Source organism: Rhinolophus sinicus, linkage group LG02 (assembly GCF_036562045.2).
Source record: "Rhinolophus sinicus isolate RSC01 linkage group LG02, ASM3656204v1, whole genome shotgun sequence".
In the NCBI taxonomy this organism is placed as follows: domain Eukaryota; kingdom Metazoa; phylum Chordata; class Mammalia; order Chiroptera; family Rhinolophidae; genus Rhinolophus; species Rhinolophus sinicus.
Window position 1 is genome coordinate 64135192 of NC_133752.1, and position 25339 is coordinate 64160530.

Genomic DNA, 25339 nt, shown 5'->3' on the forward strand with positions numbered 1-25339 from the left:
TTCATTTAGTTATTTTACCAGTCAGAGTCCAGTCAGGAGATAAAAACACAATAATTTGAACAGTTGTAGCAGGAGCTTAGAGTAATGAGGGATTCACTAGTAAGACAATAAAGAGAATTTGACTGACATAAGAATAAGATACAAGGAATATTATAACAGCAAAAGTAATATCATACAATATATAATAGCTATTCCTATGGACCGAATGTCTGTGTGCTCCTCAAAATTCATATTTTGAAATCCTACTCTCCCCAATATGATGGCATTAGGAAGTGGGGCCTTTGGGTGGTAATTAGCATTAAATGATGTCACGAAGGTAAAACCCTAATGAAGGGAATTTGTGCCCTTATGAGAGTCATGAGAGAGCTGCTTCCCCTCTCTGTTCCCTGCCATGTGAGGATACAAGGAAAAGTTGGCAGTCTGTAACCTGAAAGAGGGTCCTTATCAGAAATTGACCATGCTGGCACTCTGACTGCCAGCTTCCAGAACTGCAAGAAATAAACTTCTGCTGTTTGAGCCACCTAGTCTATGATAGTCTGTGAAAGTGGCCTGAACGAAGGCAGTCACTACCCCAATGACTCAGAGAGAACACCCGAGGTAGGATTCCTTCCGTATTTGCCCCCACAATCAGTCCAGGGCTGCGATCCAGTCCTCCTTGGAGAAGGCATGGCTGTGACTCATTGCTGTGGTACTGTGTGGAAAGAACTTGCCAGAAATCCTACTTCTAGAACTTGCCAGGAACCTGTCCCCTAGGGTACCTGGAGAAGCCATAAACAGAAAGTTGCCACTCCTCAGAATTGGCTGGGAACCAACCAAAGGGATTCCAGGGGAAGCTGTGTGTTGCTGAGTGCTGCTGGCTGCTTTGGACTACAGAGCCAGAAGCTACAGGGTAGGAAGCACACCAAAATCCAGGAGAGAAAACCCCTTCCTCCTGCAGCATCTCTACTGGCAAAGCTTAACATTAGTTCAGCTGGCAAAGGAGAAATTGCACAGCTGCGAGGCAGGAAATTGATCATTGTCCCAGTTATTTATCTTATCAACAAGTATGTCTCTTTTACTTCCTCACCTCTTCTAAATACATTTATAACACCAATTATCCTGCTACGTTTGTTTCCCTTAATGCAATATAAAAATTGTCAGCTATGAGCTCTTGCAACTTTTTCTTTTTCAATCCCTGCCCAGTTTCCCTCATTATGGTTAACTGAATAAAGTAAAGAAAACTTTACCTTTATTAGAATATTTTTCAATCTTGAGCAAATTTTAATTACCATCGACAACCACAAGGCTGATACAGGGTCTCAAGGCTTCCTAAATTCTTTATTTTAATAATAATCAATAGTATATAATTCACAGCACTACATGGTTTTAAAACATGTTTCCTTTCCCTAATTTATAAAGCAAACAGTAAGATGGAAAAGCTATTAACTCCATTATACAAGAGACAGATCTGAAGTAACCAATTCAGTCCACTTCTACACTCTTTTCACAATAAATCCACTCTTTCTTAATTCCTTTAATGTTAAAATACTTCTTACACACTAATATTGGTTTTCTTCTTCTTACAGAATGAAACCTAAACTCCTTAATTTGACAAATAGATCTTCACATTTTGAATAAACTTACTTTATCATCCTTTATTTCCTTTAAATGTATCACAAGCAACATTCATTCTTAAGACAAAACATAGCTCTCTCTTTCTTCATTAAGTCATGTGCCTTCTTGGCAAATATATTACTCAGTATATTTCATTTTTTCTTCTAGCTCAAAAAGCCGATGTTAATAAGTGGAGTAATTATGTCCACTTGGTGGGAATGGAAGTATCATATTATTTTATCACTTTTAAATACAATAATTTAGTACATGCAATGTGTTCAGAACATTGCCCGGTATATCATAAGTGCTCCATAAATATTAGCTCTTATGGTTATTATTTGCTTAACTTTAGTTTTCTCACTTCCAGAACTGGCTCTGTTAGAGCATATTTACATTTTCCTTCTTCTGGAAAGAATGGAAATCTAAGAAAATACTGGTCATGGTCAATATAGCTAACTGAACTGTGGAAAAAGTATAAAGTCTATCACATGGTGAGTTTCACTTTTAATTCCCCATGGCCAGAAGTGTCTACTAATTTTTGCCATTTCTGCTACCTTTCCATTATCATCATTATCATACACAAAAGTAAAACACAATGAGTCACTGAAGTAACATAATGCTAAAATGGGCCTAGTTTGAGTCATAGCATAACCCTAGATCAACTATAAGTAAGTGAGCTGAGTGTTGGGTGGAAGCAGATATGGCCCATCAGGAAGAAATCAATATATTATCAAAAGAAGGGTGGATAAATACTGGACAGCAAAACAAGGTCCCTACTACATGTATCCTTTAAAAAAGCCTCTTTTAAAAAATTTTAAAGTAACAGAATGCCAGATATAGGTTGAAAAATTCAGATGCCCTGATAATTACTTCCAATTCCATTATTTTAGAGATAATTATACTAAAGGCTCAGAGAATGTATATTTGGTCCAAGGTCAAACCCTGGAAAACATCAGAGCCAGGAGTAGAACCCAGTTATTTTAATGAGGTTAGTGTTCTCACAAAGAGTTATTCTCTAGAAAGATGCTTTAACATAACAAGCCAAGAACAGTAACTAAATTAGAAGCATCAGCAAAGAAAACTAATAATTTGCAAACTGCTATGTGTTAAATAGCAAAGAAGTATTCTGCTGAATACAGTATCAACCCTTCAGATCTAACCAAAATACAAAAATTCCTAAGAATGCATTTTTCTAACTTTTCTCCAAACCTGTTATTCAATATTAGCTCTTGGCTTCATGTCTCCCATTAGCTGAGTTATTACTTTAGTGTTGTGCAGATTTAGCATATCTGTTTGTGCTGTGCTTTTCAGAACTTCTAAGGAATGCTGATGTCCCTTGCTTCCTAATAGCATGCTCTCTGTTTTGACAGTGATGACCATGTTATATCAGCTGTATGAAACCAAACAAGCAATCAAAACTTGACTAAGTATTATGGACTTCCAAGTTCTCATAGAGTGTCGCTGCCAATTTAGTGTTCCATATCGGTTCTATAATACAGAGGCTTAGATGGTTGTCTCAGGATTCAGAAGATCTGAGTTTGAATTCCAGTTGGAACCTAGCTAGCAGCTGTAAGACCAATGGCAAGTTACTAATAATTTGCACCTCAGAGTCTACATTGTTAAAATGGATATAATATCAATACCATTCTGTAGGGCTATATTTAAGATTAAATGAAATAAAAATATGTAAGGTACTCAAAACATTACCTTGCCCACAGAAATCACACACTTAACACCACAATTGTTACTGGTGTGGCTATTCACAAGATGGGCCAGGAGTTCCAAGCCCTGGAGAAAAGCTAATAGTCTCACCATAGACAGAAAATAAACTGATAAAAAACATACAGGGACACCAGACCTTATTAGAGAGAATGGCAAGGTCAGCATCCATGTGAGACAAAAATCAAGGCCTAGAAGGTTGAAGAGAGCATGTATTGCAAGAAATGTCTCAAATGTGGATTAATTACGATAGCTAGCTACATCTCTTTGGGCAACTCATCTTCCCTAAACTTCAGTTTCTTCATATCTAAAAATAACATCTGTAGCTAACATTCGCTGAAGGATACTCTTTGCCAGGAATTGTTCAAATAATCAAAACAATCAACCTATGAGTTAAGTTCAATTATTATTCTCCTTTCAGAGATGAGGAAATGAAATTTACTGATGGAACAGAGCCATGTAGTTTGGCTCCAGAGTTCAAGCTCTTAGTTACTCGGCAATTCTGACTCCACTAGGCCAGCATGGAGATTACTTTGTAAAGTTTGCCTAAAGATAAAGTACAGTGATGCATGTAAACAATAAGCACAGAGCTTGCCTCATAGATAAACTGCAATAAATTTTAGCTATCACTACTAATATAATATTGTTGAAATAAAGAGTTCATTGGAATCTGACAGCTTTGTTATACAGAAAGCACTTAAATGTATTTTTCTCTATATAAATGAAAAAAAAAAAACAAATTAGAAAGCTAAATTCATGATTCAAAGAAAGGAAATGCATGCCCATGTGAGCTAATGGCTTAAGAAATAACATTTGCAATGCTCTCGTATTTATTATATTTTATATGGTTATAAAATTTTCTATCATGTGTAGCTCCCACTCCATTTTTATATCAAAATATTTTCTATTATAAGAATAACAAAATTATATATATATATATATATATATATATATATATATATATATATATATATAATTTACATACACCCAAGCTTTTGAAGCCATTTTATCTGGTCCTAATTAGAACAAATTAGCACAACCTTTTGGACTTATACATATTATTTAGCCTTTTTGAGCTTCATTTCTAAATAGAAACTATGTGTAATAAATGTGTTAGTGAATATAAAAATAAGAGTCTTACAATCTGCAAAATTCTTTTTAAAAGTAGAGTTTTCTGTTGTCATTTTTTAGCAAGATGATGCTAAAAGATCTATTGCAAAAAAATAATTCTAGTCCACATTTCCAAAGTAAAATTTTGCAGTTCAACTGAATTGTTCCATTATCTCATTATGTTAACTATATCCCAACCAAATTCATCATTCCCTGCCCATTAAACCAGCACTTTCTTTCAGCCTGCATAAAAGTGTAGTATTAACAAAAGACAATACAACTTTAAGGTCATAGTAGATTCAGGAAAATCAGAGCTTTGGTCTTTAGACTTCTAATTCAATACACTTCTAGTTAATTGCAGGTGCATAGATGATATCAGATAATGTTAGAGAGGCAATCTAACATGATATTTAAGGCATTCTAATCAGAACTATCTGAGTATGATCTTTGCTTTTCCATTTACTAGCATTATTACCTTAGGAAAGTTACCTAACCTCTTGGTTCCTCTGCTTTTTTATCTCAATCCTACATGCTCATATGGCTACTGTTGGAACTAAAAGTATTAAGTCATGTAAAGTGCTTAGAAGAATCTAACATATATTATACAATTAAATAAGTGTGGGATATTATTAAATAATCTTTGTAGTTTAAACATACTAATTAATCACCCCCTCTACCTTTCAAGTTCTGATCAAATAATAACAGACACAAAAATTCAAATGAGAATTAACATACAGTTTCAATTCTTACTTGTAAAGCTAGATTAGAGAACATGATGAAGTCTTCTATCCCACTCGGGCTGTAACATCCAGACCCACAACACTCTGACATACTCAGGTAAAGAGGCCAAAGAATCGCATAACATATTTCCTCAGGGTCCACCTCTCCACCCAACTTAGAGGTATTAGCCAGAGGATAAGAATCAGAGGAGGAGAGTATACTTCAAAGGTGGGAGGGTAAGAGAAAGAGAATGCATTGATGGCAACTGCTACTTTTAAAAGGGGAACCAATGGATGTGAAACTCAGAAATCAGAGTCACTCAGCATTCTGAAAGGAGGAATGAGTGAAGTGGTAGAAAGATAGCCTATCAAATGTTCACCATGTTACTCCGCTCTTAAGAAAAGGAGCTAAACTTCCCTCTCCCTCTCCCTCTCCCTCTCCCTCTCCCTCTCCCTCTCCCTCTCCCTCTCCCTCTCCCTCTCCCTCTCCCTCTCCCTCTCCCTCTCCCTCTCCCTCTCCCTCTCCCTCTCCCTCTCCCTCTCATTCTTATTCTTTTTTTTTTTTGGAAAACAAAAATCAAAAACAAAAACCTGGTGAGGGAATAAGCGTTCTCTAACCAGAGATTTCATATGGATCGGGGCAACAGTAGGGCAGAAACACTTTCTGCAAATATTCACTCTTTCAAGAAATATTGATTGAGATCATATGTACCAGGCAGTGTGCTGGCACAAGATGAAAAAAAAAAAAAAAATAAGCTGAGATTAATAGTCAGATTAAGTGATGTACAGATTTTTGGTCTCATTAAGCAAATTAGTAAGGACCCTATTTAGAATCTGTGCAGAAGATTGTGTACTCCACAATGTGTAGGAAATATTACGTTGGCGCAAAAGAAATTGCGGTTTTGGACTGTAAATTTTAAATCTTTATAACTATGCTCAAACACATCTTTATCAATCAAAATAGGAACCATTACAATCAACACATTTTTGCCAACAAGAAGTAAGTTTGTTTATTCCTGTAGCAAAAAAAATCTGTGCTTCAGGATTCGATGAACTCTTGGAAAGCATTTTCTGCATCCTGCTGGTTGTAGAAGCGTTTTCCCTGCAAAAAAGTTTTTGAGATGCTTGATGAAGTGGTAGTCAGTTGGCAAGAGGTCAGGTGAATATGGAGGATGAAGCAAAACTTTGTAGCCCAGTTCGTTCAATATTTGAAGCATTGGTTGTGCGACGTGGGGTCAGGTGGACATTGTTGTGGAGAAGAATTTGCCCCTTTCTGTTGACCAGTGCCGCCTGCAGGCATTGCAGTTTTCAGTGCATCTCATCAATTTGCTGAGAATACTTCTCAGATGTAATGGTTTCGCCAGGATTCAGAAAGCTGTAGTGGATCAGACCAGCAGCAGACCACCAAATAGTGACCGTGACCTTTTTATGCTGCAAGTTCGGCTTTGGGAAGTGCTTTGGTGCTTCTTCTTGGTCCAACCACTTAGCTGGTCATCACCAGTTGTATATAATCCACTTTTCGTTGCACATCACAATCCAGTTGAGAAATGCTTCGTTGTTGTTGCGTAGAAAAAGAGAAGATGACACTTCAAAACAATGATTTTTTTTTTTATTTTCGGTCAGCTCTTGAGGCACCCACTTATTGAGCTTTTTCACCTTCCCAATTTGTTTCAAATGTTAAATGACTGTAGAATGGTTGAAGCTGAGTTCTTCGGCAACTTCCTATGTAGTTGTAAGAGGATCAGCTTCAATGATTGCTCTCAATTGGTCGTTGTCCACTTCCGATGCCCGGCCACTATGCTCCTCATCTTCAAGGCTCTTGTCTCCTTTGCAAAACTTCTTAAAACACCACTGCACTGTACGTTTGTTAGCAGTTCCTGAGTCAAATGCATTGTTGATGTTGAGAGTTATCTCCACTGCTTTATGGCCCATTTTAAACTCGAATAAGAAAATCGCTCCAATTTGCTTTTTGTCTAACATCATTTCCATAGTCTAAAATAAACATAAAATAAACAGCAAGTAATGTCACTAGCAAAAAAAACATAAAGCAAGAAATGTGCATTAAAATGATGTATAACATAACCACATTTATTTAAGAATGTATTCCAATATCAAACGGTAAATTTCAAAAATGCAAAAACTACAACTACGTTTGCACCAACCTAATACTATTTCCTCCAAATACAAAGTCCAATACAAATTCTTTGTAATCTACCACAATATGTGCTTGAGAATTCTGCAAGTATTTGATTTAGTGCTGAGGAAACTAGACAGATACATAAATGATTCTCAAATCTTTTCTTAGCAAATAAACTCTTATTTAAGACCCCAAAATATGAATAAAAGATTCTCTGCTTGATCTCTCCCTTATCAACCCAGGCTTCCCATGAGTTACTTCTGAAGAGCTTTCATCTCCAAGGGACATATTTTAAGACTACTGGACCCATGAGCAACAAGGATTTCTTTTTTTTAATTATTAAAGTGTTAATCTGAAGACACTCTAACTTTAAAACATGTAGCCAGAAAACCTAAATGAAAAGAAAAACACTATTTGCAAAATCACTTATTTCAAAACACGTTATCTTTAAAATGTAATGAAAAGTAGAATAAAAAAAAAACTATGTTTCTAAAAATGCCTTAGTAAACAAGTACTTACATGAATTATAATCAGAAAGTTTTTAATTACAAGGATAATGCTCTGTAAATAAATGAAAAGTATTGTTTTTTTGCTCTGAACTTCTACCAATTTGCTTAAGGGTAAAGTGTTTTAATAAAATGCATTTATATAAAAAGCTGTCAAGCAAAATTTTAGAGTTTTTTAAAGTTTTTATGTACCACGTTCTCTGAATATAAACTATTGTAATCATTCTCTACTACATTTATACATATTCTAAATATTCATAAATAAATTTAAGCCTGAGTATGACTATCTATGTTTATAGATACATCTATAAAATATGTTCTGTCTAGTGGTCTTTTGCACTCATAATCATATAATATCAACATTATATTTTGTAATGACAGCAGTAGATGCTGTCTTCTTTCTTTGCCTCTGTTCTTTCTGTTTCTTATTATACAAACCATTGAGAAGAAGTGAAACCATCAGAATACCCACTTTATATTAGCACTCATTGTACACAGTAAAGTTGAAAGAAGAAATTGGCAAAGGATAAGAGTTTGACAGGGTTTTTTCTGTCCTTTGCTATTTTTCCTGGGCACATGCAGATGGCTGTTTAAGAATGGTCACAGTGTTCAGCCTGAGGTTTGCCAACAATGCAGACTTAGAAGGTAGAACAAAGAAAGTCATCAATGAGCATAGTAATGGCAGGAAATGGTTCAAAGAAAGTCCTGTACTGCATACAGAAATATCCTAAAAACCTAAAAGTAACTTGAAAAATTATTAATTATAAAATTTGGTTTTCAATTTTGACAGGGTTTACATAACAAAAAATAAAATCTGAGCTGCGTTATGTAGTTATCTAAAAGCTTTTGGAAGTTAATCTTTGTAACGAGGATATCATTAATCCATTTATTTTCGTTTATAACATCAACAAATATTTATATCATGTTAATGATGTGCCAGGCACTATACTAGGAAGCAGAGATAAAACATTGGGCCAGACAGCCTTGTTTGTGCTTTCACAGAACTTTCATCCAAGCAAAATAGATATACAGTTAAACACACAAAGCTAATTAAGAGTGATGTGTCCCATAAAATATTTTCTCTAGGGAGCAGTGTGATGAACTGGAGACCATGAGCTTTGGAGTTTCAGATAATTGCTTTCAGTATTCTCACTCAGACACAGGCTAGTTTCATTACCCTGAAAAAGTTATTTAACCTGTATAAAACTGTTTCACTAACTGAACAATAGCTATATTTCCTTCATTCATAGTTTAGCCTCAAATATTAAATGAAACAGTGCACATAAAGGGTATCATACCTGGCACAATGCAGATATTTGATATTTTATATCTGCTGTTCTAAAATTTCAATAATAAAAGCAGAGCTTAATGAGGTTCTGACATTTTACCTAAACAATTTTCAGAGAAATTCTGTGGGCCATTCCAAAGTCATTACTGTGATTATGGTAAATACTTTGATTTTCGTGTGTGTGTGTGTGTGTGTGTGTGTGTGTGTGCATTGTTATTCTAAGAAAATTACTTTCATTACTTCCCTTTATTGTGTCTTGCTTTAATATTTTCTAGACACAAGTATCTTTATTTATACAACCTAAGGAGGAATACTAGAGATCCTATATATGCCAATTTTCCTAGTGACTAAAATTTATTTGTAACCCCTAAATCAACACTTGCAGTGCTCTGGGGTGATTCACGGACATGCGTGGCGGGAGGAGGTGGGTCCAGAGAGAATTTGAGTTGCTCAACTGGCACTCAAATTTTATTTTCAACTCTGTGTGCTATCAAAGTAATTACTAAACAATAAACTACTTTGTAACATACTTTGGATAATTTCCTTTTGGAATAGAAAAAGGCATTAATGTTAGTGTTAGGTGACAATGAGCTTCACACAGGAGACAGAAAAGTTTACATTTCATTAAAAGGGTTCCCTATGGCACAGTAAAGCAATTTAGAATGTATTTGTTACTTGTATAGATAAAAATTTTAAATGGTACCATGATGAGAAATTTTAATGTTCTAATTTGTAAAAACAAGAATTATCAGACTGTCACATTTCGACTACTTAAGTAATCAAATTAAGTAATCAAAATCATAAATGAAATTACAATGAATATAAGACATCCTCGGTAGCCTACCATAAGACATTTTGTGGAAATAGACATAATTTATATCCATATGCTTAAACCGATTACCAGTAACTATAAATATTTAATTAGACACAACTAATGCAATTTTAAAAAATCTGTTATTTGAAATCTAATATAAGAAATCCTCTGAGGGTTCTATGAATTCCAAGAATAAGCTTTTTAAATATAAAATATAGCTGAACACAATGCTCTTACTGTAGCCTGCATGACCCAAATACCTCAGAGGGAATAGTTTAAACTTAAGCTCTAAGTTACTCAAGATTTTGATCTCAAATAATAGATTCTGAAAAATAAGCCATGATAATTTTAAAAAGCAGTCTTTCTGTGTTAGGCATAAGGCTCTTTCAGAAAAGTTTCCAAAAAGATATGTCAGGTAATGCAGACTGCAGTTGAAATTATCTCAAAGCATCCCAAAGATATGCTAAGCAAATTCAGCTGCACAGACCTAATGTTCATATACGTTATTATGTATTTTAAACCGAACTCATCCTTCAAGAACTCATGGGAAAAAAGAAATTTCAACATATCCAAGTTAAATACTTCTCATTTGGACAAAAATAACTTCACATTTAGAATGACCTGCCAGCATAAGACCTAGTTTTATTCTTTTTTCTCTTCTGCCTCCGATAGCTCATTTTCAAGGTCCATTAGAACACGCTTTTAAATATGAATGTTTAGGCTAAAATAATGGGAATTGTTATTAGTGAGAATATGTATTCTTCTTTTTCTTTGGATGCCACCCTAAAATAAATTGTCATTTTTCTCCAAAGACTAGTATGTGATAGTGTTAGGACTTTGAGTTTATCAACTCATAATATAGTTAGCAGTCATAATATAGTCAGCATTAGAAATTCTAGCCTCATTAACAGTACAAGTAACTAATAGTCAGCTTACTTGAACTCTGGTGCCAGGTTATTTCTACTATGCTACAGTGCTTCCTTGAAATGGCTTTGAAACACAATTACACACTTCATAAATATAGTTAGCAGTCAAAAGAGCCAAAATAATCACGTGACAGGGCTAAAAGTCATAATTACAATGCAATTCCTACTCTGTCACAATATGATTCCTATAAAAAGACAAAATTAAGTAGACAGATAACTTAAAAAAATTTAGATAATAATCACAGTGGTCATATAACCAGACAGTAACTTCTAGGACTCCTGTTTTGTTGTTGTTGTTTGTTTTTGTTTTAGTTTTTCATATGGATACAATTGTTCAGGAATCACAGAGATGTATTTCTTCTCTGAATTCAACCACACAAATGGAACTCTATGGATATCAGTGTAGGAAATAGAAGTTGGCAATATTTTGAATAACATAAGCTAGGTCCCTGGCTCCTAGGGAGTTAAACAAAATGAAAGTGATGATAAAATGTTGACATTAAATAAGGATGAGATATTTTTAAGCAGAAATTCAGCATTAGAAATTCTAGCCTCATTAACAGTACAAGTAACTAATAGTCAGCTTATTTGAACTCTGGTGCCAGGTTATTTCTACTATGCTACAGTGCTTCCTTGAAATGGCTTTGAAACACAATTACACACTTCATAAATATATTAGCATTCCATTATAGCTGAGTTCATTATTATATGTATTGAAAATACTTTGGATCAAATCACATTCCTTAAAACTCAACCTCGACCAAGAAAGTCTTCTAAATAAGATTATAAGCATACAAGGTGAGTCCTCAATGTGTACACTCTGCTCAGCAGAATTACAGACTATACTATTCTTCAGAATCATAAACCAGGAAAATATCAAAGAAGTAGCAAAAAATAGTATACTTCCAAAAAGTCAGAGCGTGTACGCTATGCTATAATAGGCAGAATAAACCCCTCTCCCAAATATGTCCATGTCCTAATTCCCAGAACTTATGAATGTGTTACCTTACATGCTAAAAGTCATTTTGCAGATGTGATTCAACTGAGGATATTAAAACAGGGGATAACTCTAGGTTATCCAGGCAGGCCCCATGTAATCACCAGGACCCTATTAAGATTGAAGAGAAAGACAGAAAAGACAAAATCCTAGAGATGATACTATGAAAAGGACTCAGCCCAATGTTGCTTACTTTGAAGATAATACAATGGGTCCTTGTGCCAAGGAAATTCACTTGGCCTCTAAAACTGAAAAGAAGCAAGGTAAAAGATTTTCACCAAGAGCCTGCGGAATAAAAATAACCCTGCTAACACCTTTACTTTAGCCTAATAAGGTAGACCCATTTTGGACTTTGGAACTCTAAATTTATAAAGATTATATATATATATATATATATATATATACATATATGCCTGTATTATGTATATATATATTGTATATCTATACAATAGATATGGGCGTTGGGAGATACTTCATATTTCTGCAAATTATTAACAATTTATTTGACTGTTAAGTTTGATCTTTTCAAGCATGTTGTTATAAGCAAAGATCCTTAGATTAATGGTAGTATTTCCTCTAAGAACAATAGAGCTATCTCCCCTACACCCCCCCACACCACAAGTTTATTACATTCCAGGATAGTGGAGATAGAGAAGCCTCCCTCTGCTCCTTAGTGTACTTCTTGCATTCTAGTATCATAAACACAATGTCTCTCTTCATAGAGAAGGACAAGCAGTTTTCCAGCAGCCCTTTTATAAGATTGAGGTTTGCTACTCTAGGGGTTCCTCACCTATTACATACCACACAGCATATACAGGCAACACCCTGTTTTCATTCTTTTGTGGGTATTGAGGCTCAGAGAATTGATGCAATGTAGAACTCCGGCTACTGTGATAGCAGTAAATTATACATTTTCTTGTGTGTTGGACACAAAAACCTTGTGTTTTCTGTCATAATGTATGAAATTGTGAGAGGCTAATTTGTCAGCTTGAAGTTGGGTGAAATCTTATACTATTCAGTTTCTGACTTAACAATGAGGGCGTAAGGGAGAGGAGCAGTTGACTACTCTCTACAGAGATGTTAGCTAAAATTTCATTATAGCCACTGACATAGCATTGGGTCTTGAACACTGAGTAGAAATCTCTGACCTCATAGACATGTAGGCAGGGGAATCTGCTTGTCTTTTAATCTTCAGACAGTTTTTATGATCTGTAGTGCCAAAGCCATATTTTCAATCGGATAAATAATAATTAATACTTAGCTGAAAGAACAGCAAGTTTTGGAAATGGAAGGATTTTTTTTTAAATAAACAAAATTCTCTCCACAAGTCCTAGAAATGCAGGTATACACCCTCAACTCTCCCCTTCCTGCCTCTGGGATGAGGTTCCAAACTTTAGAATTAAAAATAAGGAATCATTTTTATAAATATATCTCACTCATGTTTGGCTGGGGAGAGAAATAGATTTGAAGACCAGTATTATATAGTCAGTGTTAGTCAGCTGTTATTAAGTGCATATGGAAAGGTTGTTTTAAAAAAATACTGGAGGTAGTTTATAAACTATGAATGCATATAAGATGAATTCATTCACATCACTTACTTGGAAGATCACAGCATTCTGGGCAAGGGAAGCTGCTTGTCATTTAACCTAGGGAAAGTTTTTGTACCCGTAACCTCAACTGAAAAGAATATTGCAAGCATGGTTTGTCTTTGTTTTTAATATATTTTCCACTGATATATTAAAAAGTATTGGATAGTTCTACCATACAACTAGCAGAAAACCGTAGGTGCTTAGTTATATGAAATGAATGCATTCCAATTATCAGCTGAGGATTTCCCAACCCCTCAAAAATCCAGGTAAAACTGACATATTCCACAAACCATTTCCCAGTCAGTACCTCTCTCTGTGGTAGTCCAAAGTCTGACATATGATTTTTAGTAAATTCCTGGGTAGTTTCCACCTTCATATAAAGTCCTGCTTCTGTACTTGTGGTGAAAAGAAGCATTATCCTATTTAATCAGAGGAAGTATTCCTAAAAATGCTAATTTCACTATATTTTATCCAAAATTATACATTTGTTTTCTAAAACAGGAACTATCTAAAAATAAATAGTACAAATTAATATTATTCCCAGGCTTTTGATCTTTTCTGCAAGGCTAAGAATACTGTACTCAAGTTGGTGTGTCTAGTCAACTGAAAAACAAAATTTCATTGAATGTCAATGCTTATTTGGATATATCATAAAAAACATGGGCATGCATTTGAGATGGACAGCAACAACTATTGCCAGCATTATCAATATATTTTACGTGGGAGAATGGAACACAGCAGGAAGAAAAGATACTATAGCATAAGCATTAAATAGCGGATGGCTTTAAGGAAAACTTCTGTTTTAGTAAACTGTCTAGGATGAAAAAAATTAATCCATAGGCAAAATAATTTCAGAAGGAATCCCTGGTCCTTCTACTCTAGCATAAAGTTTTCTCCTTGAAGAATAGGGTCAGATACATTTAACACTTAAAGCTGTATAAAAAAATTGCTGAACTCTTTTCAGTGTTGCTGAACTTTCAAATTAATGTGAGGCAGGTGTAAAGGTTTTCAATGTTGATGCCTTCCAGAAACTTAACATGTTGAAAAGCTATTCTGATAGCATTTGCTGAATGAAATAATCAAGAAATGAATTACTACTTAATTGTGTGATTGAATATGTGGTCACAGTACATTCTATGGACTGAATTGTGTCCCCCCAATAAGTCAAGTGTTGAAGTCTCAAACCCCAATTGGAATGTATTTGGAGATATGATCTTTAAGAGGTGATTGAGGTTAAATGATGGCATAGGGTGGGACCCTAATCCAATAAGGCTGATGACCTCATAATAAGAGAAAGATAGAGTAATGGCTCTCTCTGTATTTGTGTACCCATGTGAGGACACAGAGAAAAGGCAGCCATCTGCAAGCCAGGAAGAGAGATCTAACCAGGAATTGGATCAGTTTTGGTATCTTGGTGCAGTACTTCTAACCTTCAGAAATGTAAGAAAATAAATTTCTGTTGTTTAAGCCATTCAGTGCACAGTATTTTGTTATGGAAGCCCAAGCAGACTAAGATGGTGTTTATTTCTTAGATCTTAATCTGCTGCCTTATAGACATGTGTGTCTCACTCAGTTTCACTCTAAGAAGATGATATTAACAGCATGATCTTAATTCTTGATGGCCCAATGGAAGAGAGAATAATACTTTTTGAACTCAAACTAAAACCCATGGTATTCTAGGAGTTATTGTCATGGCATTATTTAGTTTTCTGTTGCTTTGGATAATTTTTTTTTTCCCTATTCTCTGTTTGGGTAAAAGTTTTCTTACTAACCAAAGATTCAAGCACCAAAATGAAAGTTATATCTGTTGCCTTAAAATCCAGCTTACATATTAGCTCCTCCTATCTAGAATGGCATACTTATTCATATTCTTCATATATGTAAGACATTCTAGAAGAATAGGGATGGTTTGAAGGTATAAAAAATACAGTATTTCATTTGATATTGGTCAAAGATCCCAAATATTTGTCATTCAAAGCTCTAAAGAGATATGCATTTATTAATAGTAAGGGCTTTGATACATTTTGAGTTAATTTTGGTACATGTTGACAGACAGCAGTGTAGTTTCATTCTTTTGCATGGCTTCCCAATTCTCCTAGCACCATTTATCCTAGAGGTTATCTTTTCTCCATTGTATGTTTTTGGCTTCTTTGTCAAAAAATTTCTGTCCATGTTTATGTGGGTTTATTTCTGGATTCCCAATTCTATTCCATTGGTCTGTGTGTCTGTTTTGCCAATACCATACGGTTTTGATTATTTTTGCTCTGTAGCACAAGCTGAAGTCAGGGAGAGTGATGCCTCCAGCATTGTTCTTTTTTCTTAGGATTGCTTTGGCTATTCAGGGTCTTTAGTGGTTCCATACAAATATGATGATTTTTTGTTCTATTTCTTTAAAAAATGCCATCATTTAAAAAATGGATCAAAGACGTAAACATAAGACCTGAAACAATAAGCAGCATAGAAGAAAACATAGGTACTAAACTTATGGAACTTGAGTTCAAAGAGGATTTGATGAATTTGACCTCAAAGGCAAATGAAGTAAAAGATAAAATAAATGAATGGGACTATATCAAACTAAAAAGCTTCTGCACAGCAAAAGAAAGCATCAAGAAAATAAAGAGGCAACCAATCTAATGGGAGATTTTTGCAAACAACTCCTCTGATAAGGGGCTAATATCCAAAATATATAAGGCACTCATACAGCTCAACAAAAAACACACAAACAATCCAATTTAAAAAATGGGCAGAGGACCTGAGCAGACATTTCTCCAAAGAGGACACACAGATGGCGAATAGACACATGAAAAAAGCGTTCAACATCACTGATCATCAGAGAAATGCAAATAAAAACCACAATGAGATATCACCGCATCCCAGTTAGAATGGCTATTATCAACAAGACAAATAGTAACAAGTGTTGGAGAGGCTGTGGAGAAAAAGGAATCCTTGTACACTGTTGGTGGGAATGCAGATTGGTAGAGCCGCTATGGAAGGCAGTGTGCAGGTTCCTCAAAAAATTAACAATAGAAGTACCGTATGACCCAACAATACCTCTTCTGGGTATCTACCCAAAAAATCTGAAAACATTTATCCATAAAGACATATTTGCTCCAATGCTCTTGCAGCTTTATTTACAATGGCTAAGAAATGATACAACCAAAGTGTCCTTCAATAGATAAATGGATAAAGAAGTTGTGGTATATATACACAACGGAATACTATTCTGACATAAGAAAAGATGAAATAGTACCATTTGTGACAACATAAATGGATATTGAGATTATAATGCTAAGCGAAATAAGTCAGAAAAAGTAGAGAATTATATGATTACACTGATATTTGGTACATAAAACTGAAAACAACAAAAGAACAAGACAAACAACTGAAGAAATAAAAACTCATAGACACAGACAATAGTTTAGTCACAGGGGTGTCCAAACTTTTTTCAACGTTTTTCACCAAGGGCCATATTCGGTAAAATACACAAACAGCCGGGCCAGTATTGCCTCAACTGGTTTATTTATGTAAACTAAATATATTTTTGGAATTTACTTCGGGCCAATAAAAAATGGATCGCAGGCGGCAGTTGGCCCACGGGCCGCAGTTTGGACACCGCTGGTTTAGTGGTTACCAGAGGGTGAGGGGGTAGAAAGGGTTAGATGAGGGTAAAAGGGATAAAATATATGGTGATGGAAAGAGCAATGACTCTGGGTGGTGAACACAAAATGTGACTTATAGATAATGTATTACAGAATTGTACACCTGAAGTCTATGTAATTTTACTAACAATCGTCACCCCAATAAACTTTAATTAAAAAAAAGAAATAGTAAGGGCACAGGCACTCAATTCAAAGTGGGGGTATATTCTAAGTTCCCCTTACCAATTTCTTATGAACTAAATATTTGGAATTGGAACAATGAAAAACAATTAATAACAAGTAAAAATTATGTGTGGTTTCAGATATTTACTAGACTCATAGTGGAGATCACTTCGTTGATTATATAAATGCCTAAACACTGCGCTGTACAGCTGAAACTAATATAAAATAACATTGAATGTCAACTATAATTTAAAATACATATATACATATATAGGTAAAGTACAGCATAGGGAATATGGTCAATGACATTATAATAATAATAATAGCTATGTACAGTATCAGATGGACTTGGGGTTATCACTTTGTGGGATGTGTAAATGTCTAATTACTATGTTGTTTTGTACACCTGAAACTAATAAAAAATTAATAACAGTCACAGAATATTTTCAGTATCATATATTATGTATATTTTTATACATAGTATTTCTATATAAATATTTTTTACCTAAGGTTATGCCTCCACTCTGAAAATTTTTCATATTAGAGAAAGGTTCTATATTAGGAAAATGGCTTGTCAGATTTAGATTTAACTATAAAAATATGCAGAATATGTGACACTGAAAATATTTTGACTGTTTTTACTTTCATTGTTTTAGATATTTAGTTTATGAAAAGCATTAGCATTAAATAAACATTCTAATGAGTTCTTTTATTTAAAAATAAGGCCTGAACTACATTTAGCCAGGACAGTACTTTCTGACAGAAATCCAATGTGAGCCACATAAGTAATTTTAAATTCCCCACTCACCACATTTAGAAAGACAAAATGAAAAAGGTGAAACATTTTAATAATTTTGTTATTTTATCCAGTATATAAAATATTGCCATTTAAACATATACTCAATAAAAAGTTATTAATGAGATATTTCACATTCTATGTTTATACTGTCTGCAAAATCCAGTGTGAATTTCATACTTCCAGCGCTTCTCAATTCATAAATTAATTTTTATTGGTTGTATTTCAAGTGGATTTAGATTTTAATTTTTCATTTCATCTCATTTTTAATTTTAAGCTCTAAGTAGCCACATGCAGCTATTGTTTATTCTATTGAACAATGAAGAGTTAGGAGCTATTGAGCTAAAGGAAGAATTTGTGTTATTTTTCAAGTCCACCTTGTAGATTCCATCCCAATATTCCCTGCTTTCGAAAGGCACCTCAGGTACATGGATTACTCTTTCGGGACTGGAGAATTCATTTCAAAAGACTGAAGTAAAATATTTGCAATACAGTCTGCTGAGCCTCAACAAATGAAGCCTAACAGCAATAGGAATAAACAGAAACCATATCTTTATTCTGGGAGAGGAGAGAAAGGTATCAGGAGTAACAAAAACGAGGGTGCAACTTGAGGAATATGATATATAACAAGAGTAAAGGGACAGGAATTAAGAAGATATTAAGATACAAGAAGATATTTATAATATAAGATAGGAGTTTGAAATAAACCTGACTTATTGTGAGAAAGAAATAATTTAAGGATGAAAGTATCACGGAAATTGGAAAGAGCTTATCAAAAATAAGTATTTGAATTTGTTAACTTCTCAGTACAATTCCCCAACCTACAAAAAAGAAAACAGTGAATGGATGATAATTAAGAGAGAAAATCTAAAAGGAATATAATTATAAACTTAATGTTTTGTTATTAGCTTAAAAGTTGATATTCCAGTACTTAATATTGAGTTAACATTATAATAATACTGTGTTAATATTATACAGTAACTAATGAGCTTAACTAGATTTTAATTGAAAATTGAAATGTCCCATTAATCTCTCATAATATGTTATGTATTGGATATATAGATATACAAATATTTCTAAGGAAATATATTTTAATTTTAATAAAACTAGTAGAAACAAATGTTTAAAATGTTAATATGCAGTGTAAGGCTTACAACTCAGCATAATTTTATTTTTTTAAATTCCTTATTGATCATATGTTTTCTGTATATGCAAAATCATTTGGTTTCCTAGAAATATAGGATACATTTGCATGGAGGCAATTAGTGGAGACTCATTATCAGCAGATTTACATGATTTAACCAGTTGTTAAAGAAAAAAAAAAAATCACTTCCTTTAAAAGTAGTAAGGCACTGAAAGTGATAGAAAATATGTAACTGAAATGCAAAAACGAGGTTACTCTTTATGTAAGTAAATATCAAGAAGCATAAATACCTCAATGTGAATATTTCAGCACAGATAGCAAGCAGATTCATCAAAACCCTTGGGAAACATGAACTCCAACCTAACAAGAGAGCACTTGCAAAGGACAAAGTATATGATTTGGAATGGTACTTTGAAAACAAAGCAGATGCAAGGAAATTAGTGTTATATCTTTATAGATCTCATGCTGCTCCTTGGAAGCCACTGAACTCATCATTAATCTGTCAATTACCTGTTAATATCATTGTACATAAAACTATATGGAAACCTATGCACTGGTAAGATTACTAAATATAATTTCATTATATTTGTCTTCTTTTGTTTTCTCTGGGCATTTGGATCTTTGTTATATACTCTCATTTTTCCTTTATTTGATTTTGCTTTTTTAAAAATAAAATAAAATAAAATTCATGCTATTAGGGCTACTATGAAACAACTTTAAAACACAATTGTAAAAACATCTCATTGCTTCGATATGTGCCTTTTTAGTCTCAAATTCAGTTGTGTTTTGTTTGTTTATTTAAGAGACAATGATACCAGCTAGCATCTCAAAGCCACGTCCTTGTGACATTATCTTGTGTTGTGAGCACGGAAGAAACACAGAATGGTTTGTTGTTGCTTTTTTACTACGGAACTAGGGATCAGATGTTTTTCCCTGACACAGTTCATTAAAAAGGCCTTAGCGGCTGTTCCCTCTCCTTGTGATGGGTGTTGTGCTCATGTAAAGTGGGAAATAACTGCTATTACTTTTGGCTACATCTCCTGGAGGTCCCTGTATTTCAGAAACTGTACTTATTCTGGATTTATCAGTCAGACCCCTCAGGTGTGCCATATTTAATTGTGCTACATGAAGGCATCACTAATAAAATAATACACATTGCCATGAGCTACAATGTTTTTCCCTTTGAGTGTTTTTTAATGTGCCATGCTGAAGAAAGGAGAATTGTGAAACACAGAAAGGTAACAATGCTTTGTCATACAAATAGCCTTTTTAAATCACAAGGTTACTAATAAACCAACCACTTTCCATGTTATTCAGCTGCTACTGCTTACTTCATTCTGTTAATGGGAGGTCCTTTCATACTTATATTTCAGCTTTTCTGTTTCAATGCCTAACATACAAAGACCTCACTTTTATCTGTTATCTCAAAAATATGTTTTGTTGATCAAGGAAGTCACTGGGTAAGTAAAGGCAGACAGAGAAGTCACTTTTTCTTACTCAGGAAAAAAAAAATAAACATAAACTAAGTAATTTAAAGAGTGAGCTAAACCACAGTCAATCAATTCATCCTTTATGCAAAGATTTTATTATTATTATTATTATTATGCTTACCACTATGTTGTTTTTAACATTTTTATCTAGAAAAACAAAACTTGCTATGATAGGTGAAAAAAATATCTTATTCCCCAACTCCTCTTTAGAGATGTCAAAAAATATTTTGTTTTCCTAAACTATAATAATAAAAATAAATTTATTTAAATAACTATTTCATTTACATATTTATTGTATAAGTTACTATATGTCAAGTACTAGGCTAGGTGATATATATTCATTTTCTCTGCCATGGATTTGTAAGGTTTCAATTCCATTTTAGATAAAAAAATCACACTTAAAGAGGTTAAGTGTCTGGTTGGAAATTTACAAAATGGCTATTGGGACACTAAAGACATTTGAAATGCAGAGTAATTAATTATTGAACTATGTGATTAATGCTCAAATAATTAGAGTAGTCTGATCTAAAATCAAACTTGAGCATAGCTACATAAAATATAAATTTCATGAAACAAAAATGTTTATTAATATGCCAACACAATACACTGATTTTATTTTCTAAAGTTCTTCATCCAGTGAAGAGAAAAATATTGAGAATTTCAAATTATTTTAACTACACTTTTAAATATGACATAGATATTTTCTTAGTGCTACTTTGAAATGAGTTTCTTATTTCTGACTTGTCTCACCAACTTTCTTGTTTCAAAAAGTAATTACCAGCAATTCATAGCATTCTTAGTCAAGTATATTTTTTAAATTTCTACAAGTAAAAATAAGAATTAAAAGTAGTAACCAATAATTTATTCATAAAAATTCATAATATAATTAACATATTATCCTGATGATTAGAAAATCAACAATTCTGCAGTTTACTGTGCACTTCTTTCCGATTTGGATTCTATCCATTCCTAACTTTCCACAACATAATTTGATTTTGAGCCTCAGAGTAATTTGGACAGAAGAATATTGAGAGCACTTACTGGAGGAGAGTAAATATGGTGGTGGAAATTTACAACAGAAATCATTACTCCTTTACTATATAAGACAATTGGTTACACCTGAGGATGAATACAGAACTACCTATAGCAGCAACGTGTTTGATGAGTTAGTGACTGGAAAAGTACATGGAGATGAACATAATTTGAGCATCTGACAACTTCTATTATTAGTCCTCTCTCTTATGCATGCCTCTTTCTTGTGTCCTTCCTGGAGAGATAGGTTTATCACTGTTAGAGTTTTGACCACCTGATCAACTTATTGTTGGGTTATTCAGACTCAGTCCAGACAGGACAGTCACCTTAGTATATATTGGGGTGAGGATATTACTACTACACTTAGGTTAGGATGAGTAATTGTCCCACCAAAACATTTAAATTACTCTTTTATTTTACTTTCTAATATTTTACTTTTTATTCTAATATCTCACAAAGAGAATGTCAAGTGCCCTGCTTTGTTTATCAAATTAAGCAGACATTTTGTACTTAACTTTTTGTTTCTTGGCTTGATAGTCTCTGTTCCTGATTGGGAACAGAGATAATAATTTATATTACCTAAAATATTAGAAAGTAAAATAAAAGAGTAATTTAAATGTTTTGGTGGGACAATTACTTATCCTAACTCAAGTGTAGTAGTAAGAAACATAAAGATAAGAACCATAAACTATTGAGGTAAAGATGTCTTTATTTTCCTATCAAACATCTTACTCATATCGGAAATTAATCAAATAATTCAGTTAGGTTTGTACTAGAAAATAATACTACAATGATTTTTGTTAATATTGTTATTTTGTCACATTTAAAAACACTATAAGACAGATATTTGACATCATAGAGTATGTGAAAATACTATGTAATCTAGAAATTAATACTAATTCTTTCTCTTAATAAGATAAAGAAATCTAAAAATCTGTAAGATTTTAAATTAATACAAGTCATGTCTTTAGATTCCAAAGAGAATTTAAAGCTCAAATAATTATACTCATTTAATGTAAAGGATCCATTTGCCAACAAGTAAAAAAAGCTTGATCAGCCTATACAAGGCCATGTGTATCCATTTTTTAAACATTTAATGCTTGTTTTTTTTCATTTTTTTTTTACATTTTTTAAAATTGTTATTAGTTTCAGTTGCACAAAACAATGTAATAATTAGACATTTATCATTTATATCCCTCACACAGTGACAACCCCCCTCCCCCATCCACTACCCCTCTGACATCGCACACAGCCATTACATTTCCACTGTCTCTAATTGCTTGCTTTTTTTGTTACAGGTTGCAGGTAATAATAATCAAATAATTGGTAAAATCTAGGTCAGCTCCTTTCTCTAAATTTCCAGTTCCCTCCCTTTTTGAGCATTAGACTTGACCATTGTTCCCATCCTAGACTCCTGCAAGTATGCAGAGGGAGGAAAACCAAAGGCAAAGAGGAAATAAGTACTGTTTCCTTCACAAAACTATCTCATGTTCTGTTTATTTTTAATCTATAATGCAAAATATGAATCCTTTAATGTGATTCATGTTTATGATATATCCCTGCAGATCTTCTGTAAATGAGTAATTCTATAATGAAAAAAAGAACAAGAGACTAGTATCTTGGTGAATATCCTGGAAAAAAAGGGAATAATAGTATTAATCCCCTCACCATGAAATCTGAATGGCCAAAGAAAATAATTTGTTTATTACCCATATTTTAAAATATTTTAAAATATAAATAGCTCATTTCATTCTTATCAATTGGGCGTGAATTTAATATTTGTGTATAATTATATTTTTTTAACTTAAGTATGTAATTATGCAGCCAGATGATTTTGTAGATATTAAATAAGTGATTCTTAGTTTCTTGTCTTTATTTTCTCATTAGCAAAATAGAATTGACCCAATGATCAAATCACTATCAGGGATAAATATAGAATGAGAACACAAGAAATTTTATGTACAAAACATCTCTTTAACATTTAAACTTTAAAATTGTCTGCTTACAACCCTCCTTTCTATTTGTTTGTTTGTTTGTTTTAGATTTTTCTACCCCAAGAAATCTAAGACAATGAAGATGTCTTTTAGTAAGTTTATACTTCAGGGATATCATAATAAGTAACATATCTAGAGACAAATAAACCTCATTTAACAAATAATACACTAATAACAAACTATCAGAAAAAGAAATTAAGAAAAGAATCCCATTTATAATTGCATCAAAAATATTAAATACTTAGGAATAAATTCAACCAAGGAAGTAAAAGACCTGTACTCAGAAAATTATACAACATTGAAGAGAATAATTAAAGACACAAATAAATGGATACCATGCTCATGGATAGGAAGAATTAATATAATTATAATGTCTGTACTACCCAAAGCAATGTATAGAGTCAATGCAACCTCTATCAAAATACCAATGGTATTTTTCATAGAACCAGAACAAATAATCATAAAATTTATATGGAACCATAAAAGACCTTGAATATTCACAGCAATCCTGAGAAAGAAGAACTAAGATGGAGGTATCGTACTACCTGATATCAAATTATATTACGAGGCCATAGTAATCAAAACAGCATGGTATTGGAATAAAAACAGACAAATACGTCAATTGAACAGAATAAAGAGCCCTGAAATAAGTCTACGCCTAATTGGTAATTTAATCTATGGCAAAGGAAGCAAGACTTTACATTGGGGTAAAGACAGTCTAATAAGTGGTGCTGGGAAAACTGGACAGATATATGCAAATAAATGAAACTGGACCACCTTCTTATGACACATACAAGAAAAAACACAAAATGGATTAAAGACTTAAATGTAAGACCAGAAATCATAAAACTCCTAGAAGAAAATACAGGAAGTAAACTCTCAGACATTACCCTTAGTAATATTTTTACTAATATTTCTCCTCAGGCAATGGAAACAAATAAACAAATGAGACTAAATCAAACTCAAAAGATTTTGCACAGCAAAGGAAACCATCAACAAAACAAAAAGACATCCCACTAAATGAAAGAAGGTATTTGCCAAAGATACATATGATAAGGGGTTAATAGACAAAATGTGTATATATTTTACAACTTTATACCATAAAAACCAAACAATCCAGTTGAAAAATGGACAGAAGACCTGAATAGACATTTCTCCAAACAGGACATACAGATGGCCAATAGACATATGAAAAGAGGCTCAGCATCACTAATCATTAGAGAAATGCAAATAAAAACCACAGTGAGATACCACCTCACCCCAATCAAAATGGCTACCATCAATATATCAACGAACAACAAGTGCTGGTGAGGCTGTAGAAAAAATGGAACCCTCGTGCACTGTTGGTGGAATTGTAAATTGGTGCAGCCACTATGGAAAACAATATGGAGGTTCCTAAAAAAATTAAAAATAGAACTGCCTTATGACCCAGCAATTCCATTCCCGGGTATTTATTCAAAGAAATCCAAAACACTAATTCAAAAAAATATATGCACATCTATGTTTACTGCAGTGCTATTCACAATAGCCAAAATACAGAAACAATCAAAATACTCATCAATAAATGATTGGATAAAGAAATGTGTTACATTTATACAATGGAGTATTACTCTGCCATAAAAAAGAATGAAATATTACCATTTGCATCAACATGGAGGTACCTA

The 25339-nt window shown here is 33.3% G+C and overlaps 1 pseudogene; it reads right to left on the minus strand.

The window, feature by feature from the left end:
- Positions 1-6092: 6092 nt before the first annotated feature.
- Positions 6093-7130, minus strand: LOC141568304 (histone-lysine N-methyltransferase SETMAR-like; annotated as a pseudogene).
- Positions 7131-25339: the final 18209 nt, after the last annotated feature.